This window comes from Martes martes (assembly GCF_963455335.1).
Source record: "Martes martes genome assembly, chromosome: 2".
NCBI lineage: Eukaryota > Metazoa > Chordata > Mammalia > Carnivora > Mustelidae > Martes > Martes martes.
In genome coordinates, this window is record NC_137889.1 from 113,139,388 (window position 1) to 113,157,631 (window position 18,244).

Below are 18,244 nucleotides of genomic sequence, written 5' to 3' on the forward strand. Positions count from 1 at the left end.
AAGGGATTCAAACACCTGGAAGCTAAAGACCACCTTGCTTAAGAATGCTTGGATCAACCAGGAAATCAAAGAAGAACTTAAACAATTCATGGAAACCAATGAGAATGAAGACACTTCAGTCCAAAACCTATGGGATACAGCAAAGCAAAAATTTTCAAAAAATTGAAAAATCCAGAATACACCAGCTCTCTTTACACCTTAAAGAACTGGAGAATCAACAACAAATTAAGCCAACCCCACACACAAGAAGGGAAATAATCAAGATTAGAGCAGAGATCAATGAGATAGAAACTAGAGGTACAGTAGAATGGCATCAATGAAACTAGAAGGTGGCTTTTGAAAGAATCAATAAGATCAATAAACCATTGGCCAAACTAATCCAAAAGAAAAGAGAGAGGACCCAAATTAATAAAATTATGAATGAAAAGGGAGAGATCACGACTAACACCAAGGAGATAGAAACAATCATCAGAAATTATTATCAACAGTTACATGCCAACATGTTAAGCAACCTAGACGAAGTGGATGCATTCCTGGACACCTATAAACTTCCAAAACTGAATCAGGAAGAAATTGACAACCGGAATAGACCAATATCTAGTAACGAGATCAAAGCAGTGATCAAAAACCTCCCAAAAAACAAGAGCCCAGGACCTGACGAATTCCCTGGGGAATTCTATCAAGCATTCAAAGAAGAAATAATACCTATTCTCCTGAAGCTGTTTCAAAAAAATTGAAGGTTGGGAGATTTTTTAATACTGATTTAGTCTCCTTACTAGTAGCTGGTCTGTTCAGATTTTCTCTTCCTGATTCAGTCTTAGTAAGTTGTATGTTTCTGAGAATTTTCCCATTTCTACTCATTGTTCAACCTGTTAGCATATAGTTGTTCATAGTAGTTTCTTTGAATTTCTGTAGGAACCATTGTAATGTGTCCTTTTTAATTTACAATTTTGTTGATTTGAGTGCTCTCTTTTTCCTTGGTTATTCTAGCTAACAGTTTGTTAATTTAGTTTAGCTTTTCAGAGAAACAATTCTTAGTTTGGTTAATTTTTTCTATTGTTTCCCTCTCCTTTATTTCATTCATTTCTGCTCTAATTTTTATCATTTCCTTTTATCTGCTAACTTTGGGTTCAGTTTGTTTTTCTTTTATAAATTCATTAAAGCGCAGATAGGTTGTTTATATGGACTCTTTCTTGTTTCTTAATGTATGTATTTATTGCTGTGAATTTCTGTCTTGGAGTAACTTTTGATGCATTCCACAAGTTCTGGTGTATTGTGTTTCCATTTTCATTTGTCTCAAGAAACCTTTTTTACTTTGTTTTTTAATTTATTTTTTGATCCACTGGTTGTCTGGGAAGAGTGTTGTTTAATTTCTGTGTTCATGAATTTTCTGGTTTTCCTCATTATTGATTTCTAGTTTCATGCCATTGTGGTTAAAGAAGATACTTGATATGATTGCAGTCTTCTTGAACTTGCTAAGACTTGTTTTATGGCCTAACATATGATCTTTCCTAGAAAACATTAAATATACACTTAAGAAGAACGTGCATTCTATTGTTATTGAATATACTGTTCTGTATCTGTGTGTTAGGTCCATTTGGTCTGTAGTGTTGTTCAAGTGCACCATTTCCTTATTGATTCTCTGCATGATTTATTCACTTTGAGAGACAGTCTTTAATTATTATTGTATTACTGTTTATACATCTTTTTAGCTTTCTTAGTTTTTGCTTTGTATAGTTAGGTGCCTCAATAGTGGGTACATATTTACAATTGTTCTATCTTCTTGATATATTGACCCCTTTACCATTATATAATGACTTCCTTTTTCTCTTTTTACCATTTTAAACATCTGTTTTGTCTGATGCATATATAACTACCTTTGTCTTTTTTGGTTACCATTTGATTGAAATGCCTTTTTCCATTGCTTTACTCTCAGTCTATGTATGTCTTTAAAGCTAAAATTACTCTCTTGTACACGGCATATTGTTGGATCTTATTTGTTAATCCATTCAACATTTCTGTGTTTTTAATTAGAGAATTTAATCCATTTACATTTAAAGTAATTACTCATTGGTAAGAAGATGGGGCTATGAATTGTTTCCTTTCCTGGCAGAGCAGCAGGATAAGACTCAGTGCGTGTATAGCCCATTGCTTGGAGACCTTAATCAGCCCAGAGTGTGTACTGAATGCTGTGGTCAGGTGAGGCTACCACTTTTGCTCTGCAGACCAGATAACCATGGGCTGTGTTCCCTGTTTGAGTGCCACTGTACACAGGGCTATTGAATCAGCTATGCAAGTTTCTATGTTCTCTGGTTAGATACTTTCATCAGACCGGCTGAAGGCTGCAAAAACAATGAGTGGGGTTATGAATTAGATTTCCTGCTTTGGTACAGTGAGAGAAATAGCTCTAAAACTGGTAAAACTTTTTGTTGTCTTAACTCAAACTGGCCATCTTCCAAACAGGGCCATTAACAAACAGGGCCAAACAAAACAGTTCTGTGTTTTAAAGAAATTGGGAGGAAAACAGGGTTTATATTTTGCCAAACCACTTCTGATTCTCTTTATATCTTTCCAAAGATATGTATTGCATTAGATATAATTTTTCAGCTTGAAAAACATCCTTTAGTAGTTCAGGTTGTATGAGTAGGATGGTGATCAGTTCTCAGTTTTCTGTGTCAAAATGTGTTTTTATTTTGTTTTCATTCTTGAAGAAAATTTTAGCTAGATAAAAATTCTGGATTAATTTTATTTTTTCCTCATTTCAGCGTTTTTGTCACTGATTTGTTGCCTCTCTAATTTCTGACCAGGAAATTGTGGTCATTTGAATTCTTGTTTCTCTTTATGTAATGAGTTACATTTTGTTGTTGTTGTTGTTCTAGTTATTTGCTAGTTTTTCTTGTATGTTTGCTTTTCAGTAATTTGACTCTGATGTGTCTGAATGTTTTTTTTTTTCTCTTTGTAATATTTGTTCTTAGAATTTACTCCTCTCTTGAATCTATAAATTTATGTCTTTCAAAAATCTGAGGATATTTTTGTCATTATATCTTCTAACATTTTTCTACTTTACTGGGACTCCAATAAATATATGTCATCAAATTATGTAGGTTTTAAATCATTATTTTCTCACATATTGTTATCTGCCTTTTTCTTTTTGGTCCTCTCTTTTGGGCGTTCAGTTACACATGTTACATCTTTTGATATTCTTCTACTTGTTTCTGAGGCTCGGTTTTTTGTTTTTTGTTTTTCCCTTCAAATCTTTTTCTCTTTTCTTTGAACCAAATGACTTGAATTGATCTATTTTCAAATTCACTATTTCTTGTGTCAATTCCATTTTCCTGTTAAGGCTTTTCAGTGAATTTTTAATTTCAGATATGGTATTTTTGTTTCTAGAATTTCTATTGGTTATTTTTTATAGTTTATATTTCTCTCTTTAGAGTTCTTATCTCTTCATTTGTTTTAAACATATATTCCTTTATACCACTAGGCATAAATAGAATATCCTTCAAAATTCATTTCTGTTAATTGCATCTCCCTCACCTATGCTATTATAGGGTTGTTAAACCTTGATAATAATTTCTTTTGAGAATAAGTCATATTTCTTTGATTCTTCATGTTGAGTGATTTTAGATTTTATTCTGGACATTGTAAATGTTATGTTTGGGGAATCTATATTGTGTTATATTATCTGAAGACTTTCATTATTGTTTTCATTGTTGGTTGGTTGGTTTTACTTCTTTAAAATTGAATTATTAGTTGATTACCTTAATAGACTATTAAATTGGTTAGACCGTATTTCTTGGGTGGCAGGTAAAACCTCAGCACAGTTTAGCTGGACTCCCTACACTCTACTTTCATGTGGTAGCTCCACTTTTACCCAAAAACTGGGTAAGTTAATAAGCAGAATTGGGGGTGCCTCTTCCCTACTCCTTTCTTGTGTTCTCCCCACACTTTTCAGCAGTTTTGGCTTTCCCAATTCTGTTGTCTTGTTCTTCAAACCAGAAAGAATAAAGGAAGTCTATAGAAGATTTACCCATGCTACATGATTAAGATTCTGTGTCTTAAACATATTCATTCTTGTTTTTATTGAGAAGACTACTGTCAAGTTATCTTTTTTCTCTGTTCTTAGGACTTTTTCTTGTTTTTGATATTCTGGAAATATACTACAATGTACAAAGGTGTCAGTTTCCTTGTATTTATTCTGCTTTCTAAATATTTGACTTTATGGGCTTGTGTTGGGGTTAATGTACAACATAAAATCATCCATAATACCTGGGTTGGTAAAATGTGACACGGAGGTGAAGGGGTTTAGTTTTCAGAGAAGGGCTTAGGTCTTTGGAATACCAAGGCCTGTGTGCGCTTGGCCATAGGAATGCCGCCGTAGGGAGTTGCCTTCCCCAAAGCTTTCCTAGCCCAAACACTGCCTTGTGATCTAAGAGATGTATGCATTGTCCTCTAGGCTATGTTTAGCAGAGTTTAGAACACAGAGATTAGCATATTATATCATTCCTGTAAATACATCCTCCTAGTTTCAGTAAGACCCTTTGTCACACATCACGTGCTTGAGAAACTGATAAAGTTTTGTGTTTATCCTGAAGGACCAATAAGAGCAGAAGCAAAGAAGGGCAAAGGGTCTTGTCTCTGAGCCCTGACTCCCACCACCCCCCACACCTTCTTTCTTTTACAGCAAAGTTTAATCTTTCATCTATTGCTGTCCATTCTTGGCAGGTTTGAGGATTTCTGATTTTTACCAATTTTGAAAATTTCTCTTCCTTTATCTTTTCAAATAATGCTGTTTCTTTATTCTCTTATCTTTTTTCTTTCAGGGACTCCATTGAAACCTTGATTACAACTAGTATTTTCTCTTCCTTGACAATTTATTTTCTGTTTTCTCTCTTTCTCTCTCAACTGCTTGCAAGGTAATTTTACTAGAAATATTTTCTCTTTTACTAACTTACTATCAAGTTTTGTCTATTTGATTATTTAATGAAAACATTTAGGGTTTTCTAAGTAATATTTTTAGAATATGAGTACCCCAAACTCATCACTTGAAACAAAAGCCAGGAAACTAAGAGCAATCCTCATCCAAAAATGTGGGCACCCCATCCTGTTGCCATACATTCTACTTCTTGAAGTAAACCATTACAATCACTTAATTTCCATTTTGTATGGTGTTATTGAATTGTCTGTATTTCTAATAACTATATATTATAATTTTAACATAATTTTATAAAAAGATAATCACTTTTTTATGTGTATCTATCTCTCTATTTATGTATCTATCTCTATATATGTATCTATTTGGGGAAACTACTTTTAAAATAAATATATTGTCATCCATTTATTTTTTTATTACATGTTGAATATTTAACATACTGATTTTTAAATTTCTATTCAGTAAAATTCACACTTTTTTTTACAATTTTGTGAGATATGACAAATAAAAAGAGTCATGTAACTATCACCATAATCAGAATATAGAACAGATTCCTCATCTTCAAAAATTCCTTTATGTTACTTAATTTTCTGAAAAGATTTTATTTACTTATTTCAGAGAGAGAGAGCTAGTGTGAGTGGAGGGAGGGGCAAAGGGAGAAGGAGAGAGAGAATCTCAGAGTCCACACTAAGCACAGAGCCAGATGCAGGACTCCATCTCACCACCCATGAGATCATGAACATTGGCCAAAATCTGGAGTCTGATACTTAACTGACTGAGCCACCCAAGCACCCCATGATACTTAATTTTTTATCAAATCCACCCCCAGCCCTAGTCTCTGGGAACCACCTATATCATCTCCATCTTTACTGTTTTAGTTTTTTTTTTTTTTTTAAGATTTTATGCATTTATTTGACAGAGAGATCACAAGTAGGCAGAGAGGCAGGCAGAGAGAGAGGAGGAAGCAGGCTCCCCGCTGAGCAGAGAGCCCCATGTGGGGCTCGATCCCAGGACCCTGAGATCCTGACCTAAGCCAAAGGCAGAGGCTTAACCCACTGAGCCACCCAGGTGCCCCTACTGTTTTAGTTTTTACAGAATTTCATATTAGTGGAATCATTTAGTAAGGGACTTTTTGACTCTGGTTACTTTCAGTTGGCATAATACCTTTAAGAGACATCTAAGTTGTTATTTTATTGCTGAGTTGTATTCCATTACATGAATGTACCACTTGTTTATCCACTAATTCACTGAAGAACATTTTGTTATTTTGAGTTTGAGGCCATTATGAATATAATTGCTATAAACATGGGCGTTTTGTGTGATTATAAATTTTCATTCTTTGCAGTTAACACATAACAGTGAGATTGGTGAATCTAATGGTGAGTGTATACTTAAATTTTTAAGAAACTATCAAACTGGGCACCTGGGTGGCTCAGTGGTTAAAGCCTCTGCCTTCAGCTCAGGTCATGATCCCAGGGTTCTGGGATTGAGTCCCACATCGGGCTCTGCTCAGCAGCAAGCCTGCTTCCCTTTCTCTCTCTCTGCCTGCCTCTCTGCCTACCTGTGATCTCTGTCTGTCAAATTAAATAAAATCTTTAAAAAAAAAAAAAAGAAACTATCAAACTGTGTCCCAGAAAGGCTCTATAATTTTGTGTTCCCATCAGAAATATATGAGTGATGTAGTCTTGAACTTTTTTATTCTTAATATAATATTACAGACTAAACTGTAATGATTAGTCTTCTTGCCTACTTAATCTAATCTACATCAGTCACTTTGCATGCAGAAAGAATAGAGAACTGCACCATTCTAATAAAGTATAAATCAATTGTGGTGATACAACCACATTCTGCTTTTGATTTTAACTTTGTCATTACAAGGGTGCTATGTTGCCCAACTTTATATGGTACCACTCACATCATAGTCTATAAAGTTTTCCCCTAATCATTGCTTTTAGGTTTTTAATGAATGCACACAATAACTAGAACCATCATGTGGATGTGTTTTTAACTTAGATAGTATACTCTATTGAAACAGATAAAACCATCAAAAACAGCTTCTAAAACAATTTTTAGAGGCTTTAAAACATATACATAATACAAGTGTGCAGAACAACATAGTTTTTTTCCCAAAACGTGTTTACTAAAAATCAGTGTTACAAGATGTTAATATGTTTAATTTGAAGTGTGTAGTATAAGAGGGAATCTTTGGTTACATAAGTTTGGAATAACATCATTAAACAAATTTTTTTCTAATTCTTTTAGTATTCAGAGAATTTAATACTTTTTTTAAAAAGAAGAGCTAGCCAATAGATCATTTTCCAAACTTACTCTATCAAGGGACCCATCTTAGGAATCTCATAAAAATTTTGAACTTGCAATGTAAGGAAATTAGAGAGAAACATCAGAGGAAAATCCTAATAGCATTTATTCCAGGTAATCAGTTATTATCTGGCTCAATTTAGTGTAGACTATCTGAGAATGATATTACAAATTGAATGTAAAATATGAAGTACCTGCAGGAATAAAGTGGACTGGTTATAAAGCGGGGGCATTAGTAGATAGCACCAATGCATAACAGGCATAGCCAAGTGTCAAAAACAATTTACAGAATAGTTTGCAGCTTATAAGCTCTGGTTTTAGATGACATTTCTATTGACACTTTCTTTTTTCGATAACATTTCTGTGGGCTGACAGAAGATAGCTCTTACTTAGAAAGGCAAGGATTTCTGCCCCCTAGAGTGTCTAAGGTGTTAAGCCCCTTATATTTAATTCAAGAGTTAGATTTTGAAAAGTACTACAGAGGGTAGCTTTGGGAGGCATTCACTCCACTCTTAAGGTAAAGACTAAAGGTTCTGTTGTCAAAGAGAGAAATGAAAGAAACATTTTAGATGGCTCCATGGATAATGTAGTACATTTAATTGTGTATTTCTTTTTAGGTGCTCTGGGCATGAAGAAAGGGGAAAATGTTTCCATAGGGTTTTGTTTATTTTTTCTAAATGAAGATTTGAGGGCGCCTGGGTGGCTCAGTGGGTTAAAGCCTCTGCCTTCAGCTCAGGTCATGATCTCAGGGTCCTGGGATCAAGGCCAGCATCAGGCTCTCTGCTCAGTGGGGAGCCTGCTTCCCCCCCACCCCCCCGCCTGCTTCTTTGCCTACTTGTGACCTCTCTCTCTGTCAAATAAATAAATAAAATCTTTTAAAAATAAATAAATAAATGAAGATTTGGTAATACTTGCACCTACAGATATTTATGACTTTGTGTCATTTATCAGACTTAAGACTGCATGTGATTTAATAGTTTCTGCTTTTCAGAACCTTGGATTTTATGTATGTATGTATGTATCTTTTATTTCTGGTCTTTTATTATCAACACAATTATCAACACAATCTCTGATATTAGAAAAGAAAAACAAGGCCATGTATTGTTAAACATTTAACGTAAATTTCTGTCTATATGTCTCTGTCTCTTTCACATGCACACACACACAGAGACTTTTTATTTAATTAATGCTGCTCTTGGACTGTCAGATTTATTTTGTAAGGCTTACATGATGAAATACTCAATTGTGAAATTGATCAATTTTGACATAATTTGTGTTAAAACTCTATCCACTGAAAATAAGTGATATAACATGTATTTGAAAATGGAGTTTGGCAAAATGGGTAAAAGACCTCAACGTGAGGCAGGAATCTATCAAAATCCTAGAGGAGAACACAGACAGTGACCTCTTCTACATCGGCCACAACAACTTCTTTCAAGACATGTCTCCAAAGACAAAGGAAACAAAAGAGAAAATGAACTTTTGGGACTTCATCAAGATCAAAAGCTTCAGCACAGCAAAGGAAACAGTCAACAAAACAAAGAGGCAACCCATGGAATGGGAGAAATATTCGCAAATGACACTACAGACAAAAGGCTGATATCTAAGATATATAAAGAACTCCTCAAACTCAACACACACAAAACATAATCATGTCAAAAAATGGGCAGAAGACATGAACAGACACTTCTCCAAAGAAGACATACAAATGGCTAACAGACACATGAAAAAATGTTCATCGTCACTAGCCATCAGGGAGATTCAAATCAAAACCACATTGAGATACCACCTTACACCAGTTAGAATGGCCAAAATTAACAAGACAACAAGTAAACAACAAGTGTTGGAGAGGATGTGGAGGAAGGGGAACCCTCTTACACTGTTGGTGGGAATGCAAGTTGGTGCAGCCACTTTGGAAAACAGTGCGGAGATTCCTTAGGAATTAAAAATAGAGCTACCCTATGACCATGCAATTGCACTACTGGGTATTTACCCCAAAGATACAGACATAGTGAACAGAAGGGCTATCTGTACCCCAATGTTCATAGCAGCAATGGCCATAGTCGTCAAACTGTGGAAAGAGCCAAGATGCCCTTCAACAGACAAACAGATAAAGAATATATGATCTATATATACAATGGAATATTATGCCTCCGTCAGAAAGGATGAATACTTGACTTTTTATCAACATGGATGGGACTGGAGGAGATTATGCTGAGTTAAATAAGTCAAGCAGAGAGAGTCAATTATCATATGGTTTCACTTACTTATGGAGCATAAGGAATAATATGGAGGACATTGGGAGATGAAGAGGAGAAGTGAGTTGGGGGAAACTAGAGGGGGAGACAAATTATGAGAGATTGTGGACTCTGAGAAACAAACTGAGGGTTTTGGAGGGGAGAAGGGTAGAGGTTTGGGAGGCCATGCTGGTGGCTCTTAAGGAGGGCACGTATTGCATGGAGCACTAGGTGTGGTGCTTAAACAATGAATCTTGGAACACTGAAAAAATAAAATTAATTTAAAAAAAAGAAAAGGGGTTTGGGGTTAAACTCATAAATTTTCTTTTTAAAGGTGAGTGAAAATTGAGATACAACCTGTAGTTTTAGTAATAGCCTCACAAGTCAAAACCAGTTTATATTATCAATTTGCTCTCTGCAGAGTTCCTACAGTAACATCAAACCCAATAGCTTGATTATGATCCTTTTATTTTCTCCTTTATTTAACACTTTAGTTTCTATAAAAATTGATACGAATGCTGAGAAGAAAGAGAAAAATTAGAAGAAGGAGTGGGAGGAGAAATAGTATTTATAGAAAGCTAAGTATTTACACCTCTCACAATAGCTATCAGTTTTACTTTTTCTTTTCTCTCTCTGAAAAACATTCATAATTTAACAGTATTTAATATTATTCAAAATTTACTTAAAATTTAACATAAACATTAACCATTAATGTATTAGCAATTGCTAACAATAGGTTTATAATTAAAATTGTAATTAATAACTTGAAGTTAGAGATGGAGGCAGCAAATTTACCATTAGCCTCTAATATTTTTCTTATGTTGAATTCTGAAGCATGAAGAATATATTTCTTTCTAACACTGGTTCTTTTTTTTTTTAATTTTTTTTAACATATAATGTATTATTAGCCCCAGGGGTACAGGTCTGTGAATCACCAGGTTTACACACTTCACAGCACTCACCATAGCACATACCCTCCCCAATGTCCATAACCCCACCACCCTCTTCCTACCCGCCCCCCCCCCCCCCGCCCCGCCAGCAACCCTCAGTTTGTTTTGTGAGATTAAGAGTCTCTTATGGTTTGTCTCCCTCCTGATCCCGTCTTGTTTCATTCATTCTTTTCCTACCCCCCAAACCTCCCATGTTGCTTCTTGACTTCCTCATGTCAGGGAGATCATATGATAGTTGTCTTTCTTAACACCAGTTCTTTAAAAAGACAACTAAAACAGGTAAACTGATGGGAAAACTATTTAAGGAATAAGAGAAAGAAGACACAAATAACCAAAATTAGAAATGAAGGAAGGGAAATGACTAACAGAACAAACATTTGAACCACTTTATGGCGCTAAGCTTGCAAACAGATAAAATGACAATTTTCTGAAAAAAAAAAAAATCTGTAGGAAGTGGCCAAAGAAGAAATATGAAACTAAGTAACCTTGAGAATAACATAAAGAAGTCAACAAAATACTCTCCTAAAATCTTTATTTCAAAGCAACAGCTTTTAGATAATAATGGCCATGTGATCCTTTCCTTCTTAATAAAATATAAGAATAAGTTTGCTGATTTATATGTTCTATTGGTTTGGACAAATGTATAACATGTTTCAGCCATTAGTGTCAGACGGAACAGATTCCTCTATACTTCAACTGTTCAATTCTTCCTCCTCCCTAACCCTTAACAGCTGATCTTTTTACTGTCTCCAAAGTTTTGTCTTTTTCAGAATGTCATACAGTATGTAGCCTTCTCAGATAGGCTTTTTATTTTTAATTTAATTTTTTTCAGTGTTCCAAGATTCATTGTTTATGCACCACACCTAGTGCTCCATGCAATCCATGCCCTCCTTAATACCCACCACCAGGCTTACCTAACCTCCCACTGCCCTCCCCTCCAAAACCCTCAGTTTGTTTCTCAGAGTCCACAGTCTCTCATCATTCATCTCCCACTCTGATCTCCCCCAATTCACTTTTCTTTTCCTTCTCCTAATGTCCTCCATGTTACTCTTTATGCTTGACAAGTAAGTGAAACCATATGATAATTGACTCTCTCTGCTTGACTTATTTCACTCAGCATAATCTCCTCCAGTCCCGTCCGTGTTCATAAAATGTTGGGTATTCATCCTTTCTGATGGAGGCATAATATTCCATTGTATATATGGACCATATATATTCTTTATCTGTTGAAGGGCATCTTGGCTCTTTCTACAGTTTGGCAACTGTGGCCATTGCTGCTATGAACATTGGGGTACATATGGCTCTTGTTTTCACTACATCTGTATCTTTGGGGTAAATACCCATTAGTGCAATTGCAGATAGGCTTCTTTCATTTAGTAATATAATTGTTTCCTCCATGTTGTTTTAAGACTTGACAACTAATTTCTTTGTAGTATTGAATAATATTTCATTGTTTGGATGTACCACAGTTTGTTTATACATTTACCAGCAAAAGAACATCTTGATTGCTTCCAAGTTTTCACAGTTATGAATAAAGCTGCTACAAATCTCCATGTGCATGTTTTTATATGAACATAGTTTTCAACTCCTTTGGATAAATATCAAGAAGTGCAACCAAAACAAAGATAATAACAAAAAATAAATAAAAGCCTAGAAATAAACTTAACCAAGGAGGCAAAAGGGCTATACTCTGAAAACCATAAAACAGTGGTGAAAGAAATTGAAGATGACACAAACAGATGGAAAGATATTCCAAACTCATGGATTGGAAGAACCATTATTATTAAAATATTCATACTACCCAAGGCAATCTACAGATTTAGTGTAATCCTTATCAGAATACCAACAACATTTTTCACAGAACTAGAACAAATAATTTTAAAATTTGTATGGAACCACAAAAGACCCTGAATTGTCAAAGCAATCTTGAAAAAAGAAGAACAAAGCTGGAGTTATCATAATCTCAGATTTCAAAATATACTGCAAACCTATAATAATCAAAATAGTATAATACTGAAACAAAAATTGACATATAAATCAATGTAACTGAAAGAATAGAGAGCCTAGAAATAAACCCACACTTCTCTGGTCAATTAAAATATGACAAGGGAGGCAAGAATATACAATGGGAAAAAGTTTCTTCAAGAAATGGTGTTGGGAAAACTGGGCTGCTACATGCAAAACAATGAAACTAGACCACTTTATTATACCAGACACACACACATACACACACCCTCAAAATGGATTAAAGTCTTAAATGTGAGACCTGAACCCCTAAAATTCCTAGAAGAAAATATGGGCAATAATCACTTTGACATCAGCCATAAAAACATTTTTCTACAGTCACATTGGCAAGAGAAATGAAAGCAAAATTAAACTATTATGACTACACCAAAATAAAAAGCTTTTGCATAGCAAAGGAAACCATCAACAAAATAAAAAGACAACCTACCAAATGGGAAAAGATATTTACAATTGATATAGCCAATAAAATGTTAATATCCAAAATATATAAAGAACTTACACAAGTCAATACCAAAAAACACAAATAATCCAATTAAAAGTGGGCAGAGTGGGGGACCTGGGTGGCTCAGTGGGTTAAAGCCTCTGCCTTCGGCTCAGGTCATGATCCCGGGGTCCTGGGATCGAGCCCCGCATCAGGCTCTCTGCTCAGCGGGGAGCCTGCTTTCTCCTCTCTCTCTACTTGCCTCTCTGCCTACTTGTGATCTCTCTCTGTCAAATAAATAAATAAAATCTTAAAAAAAAAATGGGCAGAGGACATGAATAGACTCTTTTTTTTTCCAAAGGAGACATACAGATGGCCGACAAACCCATGAAAAGATGCTCAAAATCATTAATCCTCAGGGAATGTAAATCAAAAGCACGATGATATAGCACCTTGAATCTTTCAGAACGGTAAAAACAAATACAAAAAACAAAACAAAACTAGAAACAATAAATGTAGAGAGGGGTGTGGAGAAAAAGAACTCTTGTGTATTGTTGGGAATGCAAGCTGATGCAGCCATTGTGGAAAACAGTATGGAGGTTCCTCAAAAAGTTAAAAAACAGAATTATCATATGATCTAGTAATTCACTACTGGGTATTTACCCAAAGAATGTGAAAATACCAATTTGGTAAGATATAAAATTTTTTTAAAGATTTTAATTCTTTATTGGAGAGAGAGGGAGAGCACTGAGAGAAAGTGAAATGAAGAAGCAGACTCCCTGTTGAGCAGGGAGCCTGATGTGGGACTGGATCCCAAGACCCCAAGATCATGACCTGAGCCAAAGGCAGACACTTAAACCAACTAAGCCACCCAGGCACCCTCTGGGCTTTTTTTTTTTTTTTAAGATTTATTTATTTATTTGAGAAAGAGATAGTGTTGGGGGAGAGGGAGAGAATCTTCAAGCAGGCTCCCCACTGAACACGGAGCCAGGGCTCAATGCAGGGCTCGATTCCACAAGCCATGACATCACAACCTGAATCAAAACCAAGAGTCGGATGCTTAACCAAATATCCCACCCAGCAACCCCAGATATCCTCAATTTTTATTTGTCTGAAAATGCCTTTATTTCCTTTACTTTTGATGAATAATTTTGAAGGGTACATTCTAGGTTGGTGAGTTTTTCTTTCTCAACACTTTAAATATTTCAATCCATTCTTTTCTTGCTCTCATGGTTTCTGAGATGTTGGATATGCTTTGTGCAGTTTTAGAATTTATAATTTTTTATAGTTTCCATTTCTCTGCATTGATTCTCTATTCATTCACTATTAATTTCCCTTATTCATTCCCTTAATTCCCTTGAATTCATTGAACATACATCCATTTCATTAATTGATTATATTTGTATTAGTTATTTTAAAGCTTCTTCAGCTAAATCCAACATTTAGGGCACCTCAGAGTTGTTTTCTGGTGACTGCTTTTTACCTTGACTATGGGTAACACTTTCCCCTTTCCTTGAATGTTCTGTAATACTTTATTACATGCTGAGGATTTTGGATATGTTAAGCCTTTAGACTGTACTATCTTCTTCTGAAGAATGTTTAGGTTTATATTAGCGTGAGATTCAGTAATTGGCTGATCAACTGAACTTTTTTTACATTTGAATTTTCACCTTTTTAGGGGTAATCTGCAGAAAGTTAATTGTGCTGACCAAACCCTATTTGGCGTAGAATCATAGCAAGTGGTAGCAGTCTTACCTTTTTTCTGTAGAGACAAATGTTGTAGTTGGAAGCATCTAAAGAAATTGAGAATTGAGGCACAGAATCCCGAAGAGGAGGAAACTACTTGGGAAATGAGGTTCTGAATTTGTTTGCAACCTCTTCCTAAGTACAACTCTAAAGCTGCAAGCCCGGGTTGTAGTTATAGTAATCTCAGCAGAAGACACCAACCAGGAAGCTCAAGAGCTGAGCTAACATTGTAACAGGCCTTCAGTGAGGAGAGAAAGAGGCTAAAGCTCAAGTCCTTTGGACATAAACATCTCAACCTTGCGTTGGAGGGCCAGAAAGACCTAAAATAGAGTAGCCTGAAAAAAAACTAAAAGGACATCAGCAAGATTAAGGCGATTTGCTTGCTTGCTACCTGTCAGAAGAAAGAGTAACCCTCTTAGGAGGAAGATAACATTTTCCTATATTTTTTAATCTACAATGTCTAACATCTATGGAGAGTCCAAGATGCTGGCATAGGACTTCAGTCCAAGAGGCTGAAGTCACGTTTTCCTGTGTACACAACAAATATGCAGCTATATATGGAACAATTCCCTTTCAAAAGAACCTGAGACCTAGATGAACACCTGCTCTGCAACAAAAGATAGAAGGACTTCACTTCAATAAATAGGAGGGACAGAGACATACTTTAACCAAAAATCATACCCATGATGCAGTAACCCACAATTGGGAGCAATCTCAAACAAACAAACGAACCCAGAGCTTTTCTCTAAGGGGCAAGGGATTTGTACGTGCCAGCAGGCATCCCAACTCAGATCCTGCACCAGAAAGATGAGCCCTCACTATGTCTGGCTTTGAAAACCAGCAGGGATTACAGTTAGGGGAAACCTAGAGCTGTAAGGAATGAAGATTTTACAACCTCTTAAAGTTAATAAGATTTAGGTTCCATAAAAGCTGGATCTGTCCCTTTCCTGTGTCATTGGATTCCTATATATATATATATATAAAGATATACACAGATATACAAGATAAACACAGTCTTAAGAGGTTGTTTTTAAAAAGAAAATTTTAAATTGCTAATACAAAAATAAGGAGAGGGATATAAGAGAGAGTTCCTAAACTTAGGCTTCATAAGCTTCATGGGAAAACTGCCTCTATTATAAATATTCTTTTTCTCTTTTAGTACAATTTATATCTTTTTCCATTTTGCTTTGTCATTTAATTCTCATGCATCATAATTTATTTTAGTTTTTAAAATGCATTTATTTTTTCCGCTATCTGAAGAACAAAAACTAAAGGGTTTTTCTAATACTAAAAGTCATACAAATTTTCGATAAAATGGATTAATTACATTTTCAGAGGCGATATCTCTAATCAAAGAACTAAATTCCTATGTCCAAATTTAATGGCATCTTTTCAGTAGATACCATATACTTTTCTACATGAGATATCTGTATTTAAAAATATTTCCTTTCTTAAGACCACATGATGGCAATATAACTCCAATGACTTAGTTTCATTTTTAGGTCCCTACATCCACAGTAATGCTGAAAGGAATTCTGATTTCCATTTTTTCAGATATCAAGAGTTACCTGTCAAATAATTTGACAGCATTTTGCCCTAGGGTTTGGTGTTAGTTATTTATTTATTTGTTTGTTTGTTTATTTTTTACTTTACCATAGTTTGTAACATATCAGGATATTTTTAAAAGTTAAAGTTTTTATCTTTTTTTTAAATTTTTTATAAATATTGTGTTGTCTTTGGGCAAACTTGCACAGGGTAAACCAGTCTTGTGTCAAGGGCCTTTATTAAGATAAAGGATTTTCACTGGAACATGTGACTATGGAAACACAAAGATGGCAAGAATCATTCTTATTTAGTCTTCCTCTTAACTCCATATAGAGTTTCTTCAGTCATTTTCTGGAGTGTATCTTGAACAATTAGGAAGAAAGAACCACCTGATATGGTGGGCCAGAGAAACATTTGCCGCAAAAAGAAACGTAAATTTGAAAGTGACAAGTGCAGCGAAGGAAAGTACAAGATTTTGACATCGTATGAAGGATCTAGGAAAGTTAGTCAGACGTCAGTTGCTTAAAGCAATGCTGATTGTGCTAAAATTGGAAGGATCAGGTAGAGGTAACCAGCTGAAGTTCAATGTGGAGAAAGGAGAAAAAGTAGAACAATAGAACATAAAAAGTTCTGAAGTTAGGCTATGCCCACATTGATACAGGGTTTAGGAAACCATAATCTGTGGCATATTTAGACACCCCTTCAAAATAAAGGATAAGTTACCACAATTTGTAACTTCTAGTACTAAGAAAAAAGTGTACAATGGTTTGTAGGTCTCCTTGGATTTTGGAAGGAACATATTCTAAAACTGGAAACTCTGATAAAGCTAACTTTGAATGCAACTCAGAGCAAGAAAATTTTCTCAGCATTTCCAAGCTGTGGTTCAGGCAACATGCCTCTTTGACCATTTCATCTGACAGATTCCATGATGCAAAAGGTATCTATGGTAAAGCTATCATTTTGAGCCCTAATATTGAAATTTTTAGTGCAGATTATTTGAGTTTGGTGCAACATCATGCCATCTGCAACAGAGTAACATTTTTAGCATTATATTAGATCCTAGTAGAGACAGCGTGTCTGACCATTAGACATGAAATGACTATGTGGTCAGAATATCCAATTATGAGCATGCGCTATTAGATTCCCCCAAGTCAGGTAGGCTCAGCATCATCTCAGAGTAGTATGGAAGTAGCACATATGTGTTCATGTTCAAAAATGTCGAAGGGCAAAGGTTAGCTGAATGAATACATGGCCGTGTCCCTCATGACACATAGTTCTATTGCATCAATGCATCAATACCTCTCCTTTGGCATAATTCATCCATGGCCTCATGGGGGTTTCTTACTATTTGATTGAGGAGAAAAAAGTTCAAGCTTGGTATACAAATTGATTGACCTGTCATGTAGCATCAAGGAGAAAATTGCACTGTGATGCCACTGCTACTATGGGGACTTTTTAGAATATACATGATATACACTCCAAGTAAAATCTTCCCTGGGGAAAGAGTTTTGGAGAGTGTTTCCAATCTTCTCATTTGTGTACAGAGAGGGGTGACACAATGTAAGAATTCACATAGACTCATGAGTACTGGAAATGTCTTAACAGGTCAGAAACCCGGGATGAGTAAGATTGGAAGTTGAAGTGTAAGAATATTTGAGGAAGAGGCATGCGTATGGACCTGTGGGAACTGGGACAAATATGTGAATTGCCAATCAAAGGACATCCAGAGAGGTACTGAACAACCAAATAGATAGGATAACTTAACCTGTAATGCCAGCTCTCTTCTGACTTCAGCCATCCCAGCCCAAACTGGGATCATGAATGAAAGAAACACAGTAGCAGAAATAGAGCCTATGCCAACAAGATGGAATCCCTCTCACCCTTACTTCCTCCTCCCACTCAATCTGATCTAGCTATCTCTGCTGCTGAATATCTGACCTGCCAGCTAAATATACCAATGCTGAGCCTCCAGTATACCACAATTCCTCAAGAAGATCTGCCAGACACTAAGCGGGAGGTTGATTACATCATATCCTTCGATTCCAGAAAGAGCATCAATTCATACTGA